The sequence below is a fragment of the Lepidothrix coronata genome, unplaced genomic scaffold (assembly GCF_001604755.1).
Source record: "Lepidothrix coronata isolate B3197 unplaced genomic scaffold, Lepidothrix_coronata-1.0 Scaffold1, whole genome shotgun sequence".
Lineage (NCBI taxonomy): Eukaryota > Metazoa > Chordata > Aves > Passeriformes > Pipridae > Lepidothrix > Lepidothrix coronata.
The window spans coordinates 17,415,603-17,432,680 of record NW_016690181.1 but is presented as its reverse complement, the minus strand read 5'-3'; positions in this window follow the sequence as shown (position 1 = coordinate 17,432,680).

Below are 17,078 nucleotides of genomic sequence, written 5' to 3'. Positions count from 1 at the left end.
CTGGATCTGAGCCTGGATTTCAGACACTCTCAGCATTTGACATGTGATTATCGCTCTTTGGAATTAGATTTAACAGCACTGGGGAAAGAGGTTAACGTGAAGCCAACGTCAAGTATGCTGAACTCTGGTCATTGAAAATACCATTGCTAATATTACTATAAGTGTATTTCCAGTAGAACATCACAGCTTTGTTTATCAAGCGCAGACTTAGCCAAATTATTATCAGCTGCTGGAGATGGGTACAAAGAATGCACTGTCAAGTCTCTACTTGAATTTCCAAATTTGGGCCATTCTTTCCATGAGGTAACATACTTATCTGTTAAATGGATATTCTCCAATGTGCAATAATTAATAATGTAGGATTTTATGCATATAGAAGAATATTGATGTCTTTGCTTTATGTTTTTTGCTTTAACCAAAACAATCTGGTTATAAATTTTCTTGGGGTTTCTTCAGCGTAGCTGAGCATGAGCTACTGTCAGAGGCAGCACAGAAGACAAAATGGACCAGTGGGCTGACCAAAAATTGCTAATACAATGCTGTGTCTTACTACTAATTATTGCTAATATTATTTTAAGATATTATGTAATTAATATTGTTATTTCCTGTAGAACAGAATTCCCAGCAGTTTGAAACACAAACAGCACACCTAAAGTGAAATATCCTTTGGTATGTAAACTGAATGTTTTTCAGCCAGAAACCACACAGCAAACATGCCTCTTTCATTTCATGTGCAAAGGGAGGAAGCAAAACATATGTTATGGCAGTAAAAGTGGGCCCAAATATCAGTCATTGGTGCTAATAAATACTTGAGGAAAGTAGTGCTACTCAGAACTGTTACCTTTGCTCCTCTTAAAGGAACTTGGTAGGTAACATAACCACAAACAAACCTGAGCTTCTGCTGTGTAAAGTAAAGCTGTTCCTTTAAAGACACAAGCACAGTGACACTATGCATTAGACACTTTAACAAGAAATAGTTGTACAGCCCTTGAGAAAGTTTACAATAAAAACAATATGCAGAATTTCTTGCAAAATCAGAAGTGAACATTATCAAACACTGATTTGCAAGGCTTGAAGGGAATGGGAAAGGAGAGAGAAACCTGTAGACTTTTTTTGAGAACAAACATGGATAGTAGTTAAAAAGGGAGATGTGTACTTAGGAAACAAACCCTCATATGAGCCAACATCTGAATTAGTCACTGCTGAATTAAAAAAAAAAATGCTAATATGGTACAAAATACTTTTAAATTATGAGTGTTATCCTGAATTTTTATGTAAAGTGCAAAGTCCAGGCCTTTATGAGAGGACATTTACAAATACAACACATGCATAATAAAAAAAGTATAAAGTAAATCCTAAAACTGTTAGTCCTCGCCTTGTTACACAAGGTAGCATTAAGCGAGGAGGAACTGATCTGGAGTGGGCTGAACAGCAGCCAGGCAAATGGAGAAAGTGGGAAATTGTTTTTTACATACAGAACTTGTAAAAGGCTGCCATATTGCTTGGTATTGCACAGGCTGGCAGAGAGCTTAGGAGAATGAAAGACTGAAAATGTCAAGCCTAGGATGGACAGAAATTGCAAACTACCTTTTTATATAGGGTCAATGTGTGTGAAATATGTTGCAGGAGCATGGCAATCTTTTCTTCTAAAGGAAAAGACTGAGAACAAAATCAGGGGTAGAAACACTTCTGATTTGCATTAATTTTACCAATTTAGTAAATGTTATTTAAATTAATACTTTGATACTCAGAAAGGGAAAAGAGGACTGCCATGAGATTGTTTAAAGCCCTTGCCAGAAGCACATTCTGGATGGACAGAATGACAGCTTGTGCACAAGGCACCTGCCCTGGGATGGTGGCCTAGAACAGCTGAAAGTGGGCAACACCACAGAAATCCTTGGAAATGGTTAATCAGCCTGAAAGTGTTGGCAGCTGCACATGGCTCTGCTCAGCTGTGCCTGGTAGAGGGGAGAATGAGGAGGAGTGTGGTGGTTCATCTCCACAAAGATCAGTTTTTAAACTTAAATCCTTAAAAAAGGATATGCCGTAAACAGAGCAAACATGGTAGAAGAGAAACATGCCTAATGCATCCTGAAACACTCTGCCCATACCAAGTGGGGTTTACTCCTACTACTCCTTTCTACTCCTGTAGAAAGGAAAGGGGTGCAGGGCCCAGGTGCCTCTGGTACACAGCCCAGCTGGAGCTGCAGACCCAGACAAGGGACACCTGTGCCTGGCTCTGGGGCAGGCTGGTTGGGCAGGGAGAGACCTGCAGCAATGGCCATGTCCATGAGTCTTCCTTTGTTCCTGCCTGGGCACATGGAAGGCTCTGGCAAGAGTAGCCCTTGGTACCTGGAGAAAAGTGGAGGCTGTGGGGCAGAACTTGGTGGTCAGGGAAAAAGAGAAACTACTCCCCAGGCTCCAAAAGGTAAGTGAGGGGCATGTGGAGTTTGAAGGGAAGTGTTGGAAGTTTTGATATCTTGGTGTAATTTGAGTAATTGCTAGAATATGAAGGGCTTTTGAGCAGTAACAGTTCAGTATGCAGCAGTATTTTAGTGTAGTATTTTGGGAATATAGTGTTGCTGTGTTTGAGGGTATGTTCTGCTCTGGATGGTTTGTCTGCAGCCTGTGTTGGGCAGATAGTCACAGATGTCTCTTGTGTTAAAGAACCTGCCATCTGAAATGAGGAATTCCCTGGTGATCTTTTTGTGTGCCATTTAGCATGTCACCTTCAGCTTCATAGGGAGCTCTGAAGTGTGTGGTGTAAGACTGAAATGCCATGATCCAAGTGATGAACTTTGCCATGAGAAGAGAAGTTTCTACATACTATTCAAATAATTGTTCAAAGACCAGCTGCATGACTTGCTGGTTAGTGTTTGGGATGTGTTGCACTGGTTTCTTACAGTACACTTTATGCAGAATTGTTAAAGCACGTGGATACATCCTGCTTGAGCTGATCTCTGTCAACTTTGAGGTAAATTCAGAGGTGTTTTCCTTTCAATGGTAACTTCTGGAGCTTTGCCAAATCCTAGCAAAAACTGCTAATATGCTATAGAAATAGAAACAAGGCAAAAGGTGGCTGCAGCTGTTGTTTACTACATTAGTACACAGTTTGGTTCCGTATGTGCCTCTGTGGAAAAGAAATGCTTCAGAATAAGCAAATAAGAATTATACAAATTGGAGAAGTGCAGCTAACCCACCTTCAGCATCTAATTTCTGTGTTACAGCAGAGCCTTTCTGTATCCAGTCCCAACTCTCCAAAGGATTCAGTATAGATCAGAAATACCTCTGAGCCCAGTCACACCAGTGGAGTTCTTCCACAGAAAAATAAAATACCAAATCTGCACATGTGCTGAACGTGTTGAAGTTGCGTAGAGTAAAAGTTTGGACATTCTGTTAATGTGATGGAGAATATTTTGATGTTGTAATTTGCTTTAAAAGCATGTGTAAGTAATTGCTGTATGAGGCACTGAAATCAGACTGGCTGTTCGCAGATATAAATGTTTCCATCTCCCAAACAACGATTCTTGATTCATTTTGCATTACAGTGTGTTAGAAAGCACTCATAGGTACTCAGCTTTTTCCCATTGTTAACTATGTCTTATGTTTTATCTGAAAAATTTTCATGCTTCTGCTTACTTAGAAAATATTTTAATTTTTTTTTTTTTTAATTCTGTTACCATTATGAACAACAAGAAATCTTGTGCGCTCAGAAGGGATAAGATATTGTCATCAAGGGATAGGTATACTTGCATACTGGCTGGTTTGGGAGTCATGGAATAGGATGAAACCTGCAGTTAGCCCTCTCTTTCTCTGCACAACAGGATGAGTGCATCATCTTAAAACACTTTTTAAAGATCCCTCAGCTACTGTATTGTAATGGCTGTAGCAGTAACTTCGGATCACAGCCTACCATCTTACGTGAGGTAGGTGGATCTTCCTTTGCAGTACTTCTGGGTGTAGCTAACTCTCAGAAGGGATTAATTGCTCTGCTCCTAAGTGATATTATAGCCACCTAGAGCAGTGGTTACATGAATATAAACATCATATATAGGATATTACAGCTCTTAGTTTGACTTATAACTAACTTCCTGAATAGTATTGTCAACCATAAAAGTACTTGGAGCTCTCTGTTTTCTTGGCACGTTTTTTGACAGGCCTGTTTCTTTGCTGTCATAGGTAGCAAAATTCAGGAAAACATGCAGCTGAACAGCTGTCATAATGTGGGACCAGGAAAAGGGCTATTCTTAGTTCACTTGGTTTTTTACTGTTATTCCTGAATTCTTTTGAGGGGGGTGAATTTATGGCCTGCTTAACTGTTTGGCAAAGCTCGCCCTGAGTTCAGCAAAGAAGAGGTTCCATCCCTTATGAAGGTTATCATATCTGTTAAATTGAGTTTGAGGTCTAGTCACATGGAAACCAATATTTGCTGTTATTATTAAAGTTGCTTTTCTCTCAGTGTACATTGGAACCATGTTTCTGTCCTCTCTGGATTTACCATCATAATTTCCAAAATACTGCGTTTTGGATAAAGAACAAAAATAATACATGTTAATAACCATGGGATGAAGGGAAACTTCAGATGGGTTTGAGAGTGACACCATAAATTGCTTTTAATTCTGTGGATTTATGATTTCACAAATGATGAGATAGTGTTTGTCACAAGTAGTAATCAAGATGAATATATGCTGCAGGAATTATTTTATTGCAGAGTCAGCTAGTTTGATTGTAGTTCTTCATTAATGCAACAACTATGGAAACTAGTTAATGCTTTGTGTGCACTGTGTTCTGGTTATCTGTAAAATACATACAAAGCTTTTATGTCAAAGCGTTCAGCAGTCTGAGTGCACAGCCCAAGGAGTGACACTGAGATCTTGCTCAGGTTCATTACGTTTGCTGTGTTAAATGGGACTCAGTCCCTCAACACTTACTTACAGAGCTCAAAATAAACTGGTGCAGAGTCAGAATTTATAATATTGGCCACAGAATTTTTCCCAGTTATCTCTGGAACTATTTATAAGTAAAACATATATTCCTGGCTGTCAGGTCAATGTCTGATGATATGAGGTATATAAAATTCATCACTATATATAACAAACAATTGCCCCTGGATCAGCAGAGGCTTTGACACAGGCCGAGCTGCCAAGGAGGGATTCAGGTCTGTAGACATGGGGCTGTGGAGATGAAGGGACCCCTCTCAGAGGCTGGGCTGCATGTGAGTGCACAGGGATTTAAAGGAGACATCCAGTTGTGCTGAGTTTCCCGGGAAAAAACTACCATAGTGTGTTAGTATTGCTCTCAGTGTCACTGAATAATTTAAAATGGCCAGCTCTACTATTAGAAAATGGAGGTTGGTCCAGTGAGTAGGACAGAAACCTGTTCCTGAAGTGATGTGCAGGGCAGCTCTTTGGTACTAGTACAGCCTCTTAGAATGAGCATAATTGTTTATAGCTAAAGAGAAGCGTAAGGTGGGCTGTTTGCTCTCCTGATGTCCTGTGCTGTGAGATATCCACCTGGATAAGTAGCACAACTCGGAAACATTTTCTTGTGTCATGATTCAGTGCAGGGCCAGACTTGATTGATCACTCCAGTCAAGTTACAGACTAACTGAGCAGTTTGAATCCAAGAAATTCTTTAAAAGCACAGGGAAACTCAGAGCTGTTGTTCTGGTTCAAACCAAACTTCAGTGAAGCCATGTGATGTAACTTACACTGTTTTATGGCAAAGAAACTCAGCATTCCTAATATTTTATGAAGCTAGTTGATGTTTACTTAAATTTGAAAGGCTATGCCATGTGACGTATGTCCTGTTCTAGCCTGGTTGCCAACATGGTTTGCCAGTGACATTTTTACTGGGGGAGCAAGATATGCAATCCTTTCAAACTCAGCTTTGCCAGTATTTCGCTACCTCAGACTCTTCAGATGGAGATTTTTCATATGGTTTGCATTGAAAAACTATTTACATTGCACTTCATATGGTTTACAATGCATATCCTGCATTGCTCTCTATTTAAACATGACTTTATATTGGTCAGTCCTAGGGTTGCATTTAAGTTTTCTAGACTATCGTTACAGTGTGTCAAGACACCACAAAAATGCTTCTGTGTCTTTGGCATCTGTGCTCTGCATGCTGGAACTATTTATTTAATTTACATCTTTTTCCTTTTGAATATCCACTATTTAGAATGTGGAAACAGTAGCACATCTTCCTTTTAACTCTGGTTTTGATATAGTTAGAAACATTCATTCTGAAGGGTCTGCGGCTCTGTTCATTGGAAAGAATCCTAGAATGGTTTGGGTTGGGAGGGACCTTAAAGATCATTTATTTCCATCCCCTTTACTACAAACAGAGACACCTTCCACTCAACCAGGTTGCTCAGAGCCCCATTCAACCTGGTCTTGAACACTTCCCAGGATAAGGCATCCACAGTCTCTCTGGGTAACCTGTGCCAGTGCCTCACCACCCTCAAAGAATTTCTTCTAATATCTAATTTAACCCTACCCTCCTTCAGTTTGGAGCCATTCTCCCTTGTCCTATCACCACAAGCCCCTGTAAAAAGTCCCTCTCCAGCTCTCTTGTAGCCCCTCTAGATACTGGAAGGGGCTGTAAGGTCTCCCTGGAGCCTTCACTTCTCCAGGCTGAACAGCCCCAACTCTCTCAGCCTACCTTTGTAGGAGAGGGGTGCTCCAGCCCTGTTATCATCATCTTGGGCTCTTCTGAACTTGGACCAGCAGATCCACATCCTTCTTATGCTGGGGGCTCCAGGGCTGGATGCAGCACTCCAGGTGGGGTCTCAGGAGAGCTGAGTAGAGAAGCAGAATCCCCTCCCTCGACCTGCTGGCCAGGCTGCTTTTGTTGCAGCCCAGCATATGTTTGACTGGGCTGTTTTTCACGACATTGCCAGGTCATGTTGAGCTACTCATCAACCAACACTCCCAAATCCTTCTCCTGCTGCTTTCAATCCATTTCTGCACCCAGCCCCTTATTCGTGCTTGGGATTTCCCCAGCACAGGTGCAGAATCTTGCACTTGGCCTTGCTGAACTTCATGGAGTCTGCTCAGGCTCACCTGCCCAGCCTGTCCAGGACCCTCTGGATGGCCTCCCTTTCCTCCAGCATATTGACCACACCACACAGCTTGGTGTTGTCTGCAAACTTACTGAGGGTGCTCACAGTCCCACTGTCCATGTCCCCAACAAAGATGTTAAACAGCGCCTGTCCCCCATACCAACTCTGGGGAATGCCACTCATCTCTGGTCTCCACCTGGACCTCGAGTCATTGACCACAACTCTGAGTGTAGCCATCCAGTCAGTTCATTATCTACTGTAAAATCCGTGTGTCTCCTGTTTGGAGACAAGGATGTCATGCAGGGCAGTGTCAAAAGCTTTGCACAAGTCCAGGGTAGATGACACTGGTTTGATATTACTTTCATTTTTCCAAAGACACAAATTCAGAGTCATCATGGCTTCATGATTTAAAAAGAAACTAAACCAAAGCATAGACACATAGCAAAATAATAAAGTGTTAGCCTTCTATGAGGAATTTGCTCGTACTTATATATTTAACCCATGAAGAATGCAACTGGTTCTGCAAGTGCTAACCAGAAACACTGTTCTGTAATGGAAGAGATAGATCTTGTGAATCAAGAAGCAGAAACAGCAGAGAATTGTACTTGAGTATCCTTTGCTTTTTATCTCAGCAGTCACTTATCTCAGAAACAAAAACCAATCCCATCTGTATCCCAACATCAGATTTGAGGAAGCTGACACAGTGTAATGGATGCTTGTAAATGAGGAACATTACATGATGGCCTGGAACTGTCCATTGATGCAGTGAAATTTCAAGTGAGAGTGTTCTACACCTGCTGCTTGACCATAGGGGCAAATACGATGGATTTCTGCCTATTCCATAACAAAATACTGTTGTTGATAATACCAGAGAGCATTTGCAGTCTCTGATGTCCTACAAAATTATGCACCAGGGTCAGACTTTCAGTCTTGCAATGTGATCATTTACTCTTACATTTTTTTCGTAGTCATCCAGATGTTCTACTTATCCTGATTATCCTGAGTTTCTCATCTTGTTGTCATTATCTAGGGAAATTCTTGGCTTGACTAAAGCAAAAACTTACATTCTGTAGTTTTTCTGGGTGGGCATTTCCGAATTATGGCATGTATCAAAATTATTTATGTACCCTTGTTCTAGATCTTCTAGTCCTTTTGTGCAGTAAAACAAGAGATCAGACAGTGTAGTTTATTTTTCCGTGTGTAGCTCTGTGCACAGTTATTTTTTGTATGCTGTAGTTTAAAATACAGAGGGCATCTCCTAATTTACAGTGAAGGTGGCTTCCACTTTGGGTTTGTGATTCTTTTTGAGACTTCTTTTCCCTTCTTAATATGGAACAACTTCTGGACTGCAAATATGACCTTATGCATTATAGGAGATAAGTGCTTGGATGAGAGGGGTTTGTAATTTTTGCTTATTTTCATTGATGTGGGGGTTTTTGTCTTTAGGAATCTTATTAGAGAGACACTAAAAATTCCTTTTACTGTTAATAGTATCTCTGTTATAGAGCATTTATGAAAGTGCTGCAATATTTGGTTTGCAACCAAACTCTTCCTCTTGAATGAATCCTAGGACTCTACAGTATGTTTCTTAATGCTTTTGAGAGAATTCCTCGATACAACTTCAGATTGTTAGGCACTGTCCTTTAGAAACTTTTGCAAAATATTCAAGCACAAATATATCTTTCATACTGAGTAAAATTCACTTCATGCTGTTCAACAGAAACAACTAATCCTAATTCCTACCTCTTTAATTCTTAAAAATATAGATTTTATGAGGACTCAGACCAATTCCTATTTAACTTGCTCAGTTTTCCCACAGACTTTATTCCAGATGACAACAGTTTGTTCTTATGTCAGACTCTGAGATATCTCTAAGATTGGATTCCAAAATGCCAGTGCCATTATAGAGTTTATATCAAATTTGGGCAGGGGGTGAGGAGAGAGGGAAGGAGTTACTGGATGAACCTAGTTTGTTTTCAAAGGACTTCACATACTCGTGTGGCCTGGGACATACCTGAGGTCATGTTTCATTAGCCTTTGGCAATAAATAGAGTTTAGCTCTCACTGATACTAAATAATGCTGATCTAACCTTGTCTAGACCTGTAAGGGTTTTTTTTTCTCCCCACTCCATCCCCATCCCCAAAGACTAAATGGATTGTCATACTGGGTATGGATATTTATGCTTCAGCAGTGCCTTGTGAAATCTTCCACAGTGTGGTTTATTTAGGAGCAAACCATCTGAACCTAATTCAGTTTCTTGTTTTCAATTTGTTCGGGAACTATTATTATAAACTCTTCAATGTGGAAATAGGCATTGGCTTTTGCAGTGTTCTAACCCTGTCCTCTTTTTACCTCTTTTAGTAACCTCATTTAATGAACTCTTGCTTGCTGGGATATGTGATTAGCTGTAGCTTCCTCTTTCTTCAGGGTTTATCTACATTGATTCCCTTAGTTTTCATGACAGAGACAGTTTTCTTTCACAGCCTCTACCTGCAGCCCAGCTTCCTCTCTGTTCTGTGGGCAGCTGGCACCTGCTCTGCCCAAAAGCAGAAAGGACAGGAGAACAGCCATGCTCCACTTTCTTTCTGCTACTTCTGACAGCAAGGCAGCCTTTAAATTTCAATCACCCTGCATATATTCCTGTTCTTATTTAGCTTTGTATGGTTCTTTCCTGTGGTGGTCAGCCAGAACAAGCAAAACCTTAAGATGTACCATCTCTCTTTAAATCTGTCCACATTCCAGAGGAGGTTTCCAGAGTAATCCAGGAAGTTACAAAGCTGTATAATACTGAGAATACTCCAGTGCTTTCTATTAAACCCAGCTTTAACGTGCCCTGCTGTGCCTCCTCTAGTGTTACTTTTCCTTGAAGTCTACTGAACAGTAAAAAAGGATGTCAAATTAATCACATTGGTACAGGACTACCTAAGCATGTGTAAAGCCTTCAAGTACTGTCTTGATTGGTTTTGATCAGTGCACAGTTCCATCCTGATCTCCTGAGCCGCTTCTGCTCCCATCCTCAGCTGTGCCACTCGTTTGGGGCTCACTTGGGGCTCATAAAGGTATAAGTACCCCTCTGTCTGGAAAGGATTGATCTCCGTGATTTGGTACCAGCTTTACACAGTGTATGTGATATCTTCTAGAAAAAAACTTACCAAATATAGAATGGTGATTTTCAAGAAGATTCACTACTACAATCTGAAATGCAGCTGCAGTACAAAGTTTACTTCTAGTTTTATTGCAATATCCTTCCTCAAGGATAAACCTCAGATAGCATTTTGTGGTTTATTGAGCATAAATCCCTTGACCATATCAGCATGGGGAAGTGTGTGGTGTTCTGCTCTGATCTATTTATACTTTGATAATGAATTTGGAATTGTTTTTACCTCTCCACAGGGTCCTAATTGTAAGAACAGATGAAAATGCAAATGTTCTTGTTCAAAACAGCAGTAAGTGTGTTTTTAACTTGTTAACTCAAATGGAACTTAATTAGGGTAGACATGTATTTACTGCTGTCCTGAACTGAGGTCACTAAGACCTGGCACTGTCAAGTTTAGTCTTTGATTTGGTTGCTACAAAATGATTTATATAGGTGAAAGAAAAACTTGTTTTTGTCTGGAAGCCTTCGCCTCTCGACACGCTATGATTAGTTTCTTGGGAATATAGTTTTCAGTACACTCTAATAGTGTATATTAGTTATAAATCTCTGTCCTTCTACACTTCTTCAAACTAGCCTGATAGGTAAAAACTTCTGCTTATGCATACCTCTTCTGCTCAAGAGAGGTTACAACTGCTTTTAATTGATCTCATTCAAGTGAATGTTAGAAATGTGCCTCAGCTGGATCCCAGCTTTTTCAAAGTTCGAGAATACTTCTGAACACATCTATGACTTCCAGGAGAAGAATTTGTGAAGTTCGAATTCAGACCCAAATGTTTGGAAAGAGCAGACACCAGTTATAAGCCCTATAATAAATACTGCAGAGGAGAGGTATCCAGCTGGAGCCTCCTGAAGCTCACTGTTAATGGCTGTAGTTCATCAGACCACATTAATGTGTAGGAATCCCACCTTGATTCGTGAAACAGAACATTTCCTTTCAGGAAAGGAAGCTTTCCTGTGAGGGGAAAGCACAGTCTGGCTGTGCCCTTGGCAAGGGAGCTGATCTTGTTAAGCTGTGGTTTGTCTAGAGGAGCCCAAGCCTTGTTCTCCGAGGGTGGCATTTTTCTTATTTATTTGTTCTTTGTTTAGCCCTGCATTTTTACGTGCTGGCTGCAGGTCAGTCATTGCTCAGCCAGCAGCTGTACTGGCCAATTCGGAGTCGCTAAACTGAACTAAAACATCGGCTTGTCTGTTCATCCCTAGGCTTCCCAGGATTTTCAGCAGTAAATCTGGAAAATGCATCTAATCCCACTGAAGCATTCTCCAGCTTTTTTGACATGAAGGATTGTGTGGTAACCGTTGTGATTTGTGTGCAGCAATGGAGTCCCTGGGACACAAACCAGTGATTAGGAGCTGTGTGATTTGCAGGGAAAGGGGAGAGGTTGTTTGCTATTTCTGGGTTCGGGAAGGAAGACAGTTAAACTTTATATTAATGTACTGAGCAGAGGAAACAGACCCAAAATCCAAAAATCCTGCCAAATATTAACTTTTTGTTGACGGTAGAATTTGTTCAGTTTATACACCTGCTGTAGAAGTGCTTTTTGTCGGAAGTTGGCTCATTTCCAGAGAAGGATATAAACCTCTGGCCAATAATAGACAGAATAATAGAGAAACAAAAACAAAATCACAAGCATCTGTCCATAATCATTAATTCACATTTTCATTCACATGGAAAGCAAATGTTTTGATTAATTTGCTGCCAGTTTACTTCTCTTGTTTTCCTTAACATTTTTCTTTATTATTGGATTTACATCTTAATACAAATAGTCTGCTATATATTTAGGTATATTGTTTAGCTTATAAGAGTATAATTGGAAAGAAAGATGAAATTGAAGATAGCAACTGAGATACAATAAATTAAAGTTTGTCAGATTTGTTTTCAGATCCTTGCTGTGAAAGGTCTTAACTGTGAAAGGTAGAAACTCAGCATTTCATCATAACTTATCCTTGTAGAAATGGTGGTGCTGACAGAAAGGTTGATGATGGCTGAGTAAATTTAATCAAAAAAAAAAAAAAAACAGAGAGAGAAAGAGGGAAATACTTGTGATTTCTTAGGATGGAATGAAAGGGGATCTCTCCTGGTGTTGTACTATAACTTTCTGTCCATAGATACGGTACCAGATGGAAGCGTTTGGCTCCAGAATGGTCTTACCACATAAACCCAAGTGGGATTTGAGATGTTTGGTCTCGTGCTGTAATTCCTTGTGAACTTGGACTCCCTTGCACAACTGGTGCAGAGAACTGGGAAGGTTCTGTGCAAAAGCAAATGGATAGATATTCCTTGCTAGGCATTTTTAATTTGTGTATTCTGGACTGTTGGATCTAGTTTGGGACAGAGGAAAATCTAAAATGGTATTACTTGATCTTATGAGTTGTTTTCACAAAATTTGTGCAGTTGTATGTTTCATGTACTGAAATAAGCCCGTTGACTGTTGGTTGCTTGCCTTGGGAAAAATGCCCAGCTCTTAACAGCTTCTGATCTGCCCACTGTTGTGCTTTCACAGTGGCTGATGTGGAAACAAGCAGCTCTCTCTCTTCCAGCCTCTGAAATGAGCAGAGTGACTCTCCCTTTTATCCTCTCCCTTGCCACGTGCCGGGAAGGGGTGGCTGGCTCTGGCTGTGTGTGCCAGCTCCAGCCTGGGGAGGGCCGGCCTCCTCCTGGCCTCCTCACGTGCAGTTCCAGGAGAGCACTGCAGAGGCACATGGCATCCAGGCTCACCTTTGCTCTCCAGGACAAGCTAAGCAATTCCCACCAACTGCTTTGATCTTCAGGAAGTAGCTCTAATGTATTTAAATCAATGGCACATCTAACTTTCCTGTTTGCTGTCGGAAAAGCTGGATCCTATTTTCCGTGGCCTTACTCCTCCTTCCACCCGCACTCTCTCCTCCTTCACCCAGAGGAGGACAGTGCTGCCATACGGCATAGCAATCCTCAGTGCTGGAAGTGGCCAGTTCAGGACAACTGGAAAGGAATTTGAGCCATTACTGGAATTCTAATCTCAGACTCTTCTAGAAAAGAGCTTAACAGCTTTTTGCTTGTCCTCTTGGGTCTGATGTTTGACAGGAAATGAGTTTGAAGGGTTCAGGAGCAGGTCACAGAACTCGCCTTGCTGCCAGCTGCTCTGCCGACCTTAACAGTGTGTTTGCAGAAATCTGATACACTTGCTTATTATTAAAGCCTTTTCTCTGAGAAAAGTTACTTCCAAAGCCAGGTCCTACCAGACGTATTGCTCACATATTGCATCCTCGCCTCTCTGAATTCTTCTCCACTGACACTTGTTATGACCTAAGACTCCAGCCACGTGAAAAATGCTGTTTTGTAATTCAAGGCAGAGTGAACAATTGTGTTTGTAGGCATGTTTATGTTTGTCTTTTGCAGCACTTATTTTGTTTGTCCTTTATGTGCCCATCTGTGGGATCTCAAAGAAACCCAGATCTTGCATAATTAATATTAAGACTTCATAAAATACCTCAAACCTAGTCTCAAAGCAATTTTAGTGGATGGGCTGACCGTTTCCTGTGTAGCAGCTGAGAAGTATATTCCCAAGCAAATTTAAAAATAAAGCAGCCTCCATACTTTCTTGGAATCCTATTGGCAAGTCAGTGTTTTTCAGACTAGTACGAAGTTCAAATAGGCCATGGAGACTGATGGCATGTCCCTCTTTCTTCACTATGTTTCTGATTTAGAAATCACTTTCCAAATTAAAAATATCAGGGCAGACAGACCAGATCAGGACAGCAGGGAAGCTATGGAGCTGTACTGGCAGGAATATTGCAAATTAAAAGCTACAGCAGAAATACTCTTGATCACCTGCTTTGAGAGTGTTTTCTTTCCAAGAGAAGTTCTGCAACTTTGTATGTTATCTTGTAGAGGGACATGTCTAGAGAATAATCCTTGCAGAGACCCTCTACTTCCAACCCAGTAGGCTTGCTTTTCCCCTCCTCTTCCTCCTGCCCAAGAAGGTTAGGGGTTCTTGCAAAATTACTTTAGGAGATGAGATTAAAATAACAAAAAATAGGTAAGACTAACTGGCTATATCACTGGATTTTTTGGTGTCTTTTTATTTCTCTCTCATGTGTTCGCTTCTGTAGGAATTTGGCTCATCTGCAGCTTTTGCTGCTTTAATATATTGGTCAGTTTGCGCTTCAGTTCAGCCTTCTCAAATATCTGCTCTCTCTCCAGAATCAGCGTGTCCTGGAAAACTAAATGTGTGCAAATACGCTGACAAAAAACAGGCACATAGAATACACAAATGTACCATTATTTTGACTTCTTAGTGTAACTGGTGAAAAGTCTTCCAAAAATCTTGACCAACAACTGAAACAGGCTTGCAAGCTCAAAAGACCTATCATTCATGGATAACAACTACTTCAGCCCTAATCATTTGTGGTTCCTGCCCCAGTTTAGAAATTATTGTGCAGGCCAGTCTATTATTAATGCAGACCTGAACAGCAACCCTCTGATCCAATGGTGTGATTGCTATACTTGGTAGCACTGAGCAGAAATAAGATATACTGTTTGCTTCAGCACTCGTATGTACAGCACTCTATAGAATGGAAAAGCCAGGAATTAATAACAAATGGGATTCTGACTTGAAATTTTTCTGGTCTCCTTGTCTTTCTTAGGGGTTCTTAAAAGTCCTGCTGCCTGTCCTTGGCTGCACTATTTGAGAGGAGCTACTTCTGTCTTAACAGGAGCTCTCATTTAAATAAATAGTGGAAACACAGCAAAACTATCATATTACTTTCTACTCAATGTCTGCTGTGAGTATGGGTAAGTAGGATGGGTCATGAACAGCATGGATAATGCCAAAGCCAGTTAAAGAAGCTGAAACTCATTGCTCAGGACCTCCTCCTCATAGGATACAGTCAGGGTTTTCTGGGTAAGAGCTGGAAAGGGACCATCAATGCTCCAACAGTCTGGTCTTTTTGCAAGTTCCTTCCCTAAAAACAGAACCAATTCCCTTGCTGTTGATGCAGGAGCTATGACAGGCTGCATGGTTTCCATCAGAGCTCTTGAACTTAGAAACAGTGAACAAGCTCCTTAGCAGGAACACTCTGTGCACCTCCTTGCTACCAAATGAGGCAGCAGTCCCATGACTACATGACCCCTCGGGTAAAACCTCCACACTTCCAGAGATGCAAAGCAGCAGCTCAAGCTCACACAGGATCCAAGTACTCACATGCCACAACTGAGTATTCAGAGTAGAGGCCATGTAGGCACAAAGAATCACTCACTTTTAGATATTTATGAGCCTCTGTCATTTTCTGTGGTGTAACAATGTTTGGTGATGCTGTCAGTGCATCAGGAGAGATGTGTTTAGAATTTGCAAGATGAGAAGGTTTTGGGCAATGTGGGTAGGGATTAGGCACACTGATAGTGGAGTAAGTGTGCACATGACATGCCTCAGGATACCAGCCATGTTAATTATTTTTCTAGATGAGATGAAACATGAGACCAACCTTAGCAGCAGGAGTCAGTACTAACTTTAGAATCAGAACAGAACATGGAATTTTCTTCTTTTTTTTCTTAATTGCTGAAAGATATCTTGTTGACATAGGCCTAATTAAAAGATTTCCTCCCATAAACATCATTATTTCTAAGACTTGTTTTGAGTACAGACACAGGAGGCAATTTGTGCCACACTTTCATTATGAATGTGTTTCATTCAGTGTAGGTTATGAGGAAATAAAAGTGTCTGCTAGTACAGCAATAATGGAGTTGTAACATGTCTCTGTAGTAAGACTGGACATATCTGGAAGAGCACCTTTTCCAGCCATCCAATGAGGATGAATATTTATTCGCCAAAATAACAAAATTGTCAAAATCATCTTAATTAACAAAATGCTTCTACCTAATTCCTTGAATATCATATTCTTCTCATTAAGGAAATTGAAAAGTTGACTTGTATTCATCTGTAGGTGGACTCATATGTGCAGTATGATGAAGGCAACAATGAGACTGAAGCTTGGCTTAAGCACACTGAAGTGAGAATGAAGCAAGTGGAGGACCACCAATTCATTGCTAGAGAAAGAGATGGGAAGAGACACAAAACCTCATCTCAGTAACTTGATTTAGAGCAGTCATACAGTGACAAAAGCTGTAATAGCCTGGTTCTTGGTCAGTGGTGACCTGCTAAGACAGGGATTGAATACGCTGTTCCTTTAGGCCATGTAAATTGTCTGTGGGTTTGCTAAGGACTTTTATAAACTTGGGATTAAGGTGTGAGAATCCACAAACTCTAACTCCTTAGTGAAGGGGTGGTCAGCCTTTCTGACCACTTTACCAAAATATCTGTGTGGCAGGGGCCACAGGACATGCCTCCCTTCTACATCTCTATGTCCAAAACCAGGGAATGGATAACCTTCAAAAGTAGCTCACAAAAAGGAGAGAGCAGTATCCCTCCAGAGGCCTTATCTTCCTGTTCCACAGGCTGTGATTCTGCTTACAGATTTAGCCTAATCCCTGCCCAGGCACAGCCCTGGCATGATGATGTTCTGTGGACACTGCCCTGGAAAATGTGTCAGTCCCGCAGGTTTCCCTCTTTGCCCATGTGAACATAATTAGCTGATTCTTTTGATTGTTCAGCTGCTTGTCTGCATCTTAAAGAGCTAAGAACTGCAGCTTTTAACTAGTTCTCTGCTGGCTGACCAACTTTAAATTTTCAGGTAGTTTAACAGTGTACCCTGATGAAACAGACATCAACAAGTTAGTTCAGTCTTGGAAAGGTTGAAGGCAGGAATGTTTGTACAGGAGCTCCAGAGCACGGGCAACTACTGACCCAGTGAAGTCACCTGGATGGAACTGCTGAGCATTGCTTCACTGCATACAGTGTGGCTCTGAGGGATTCTTTCGC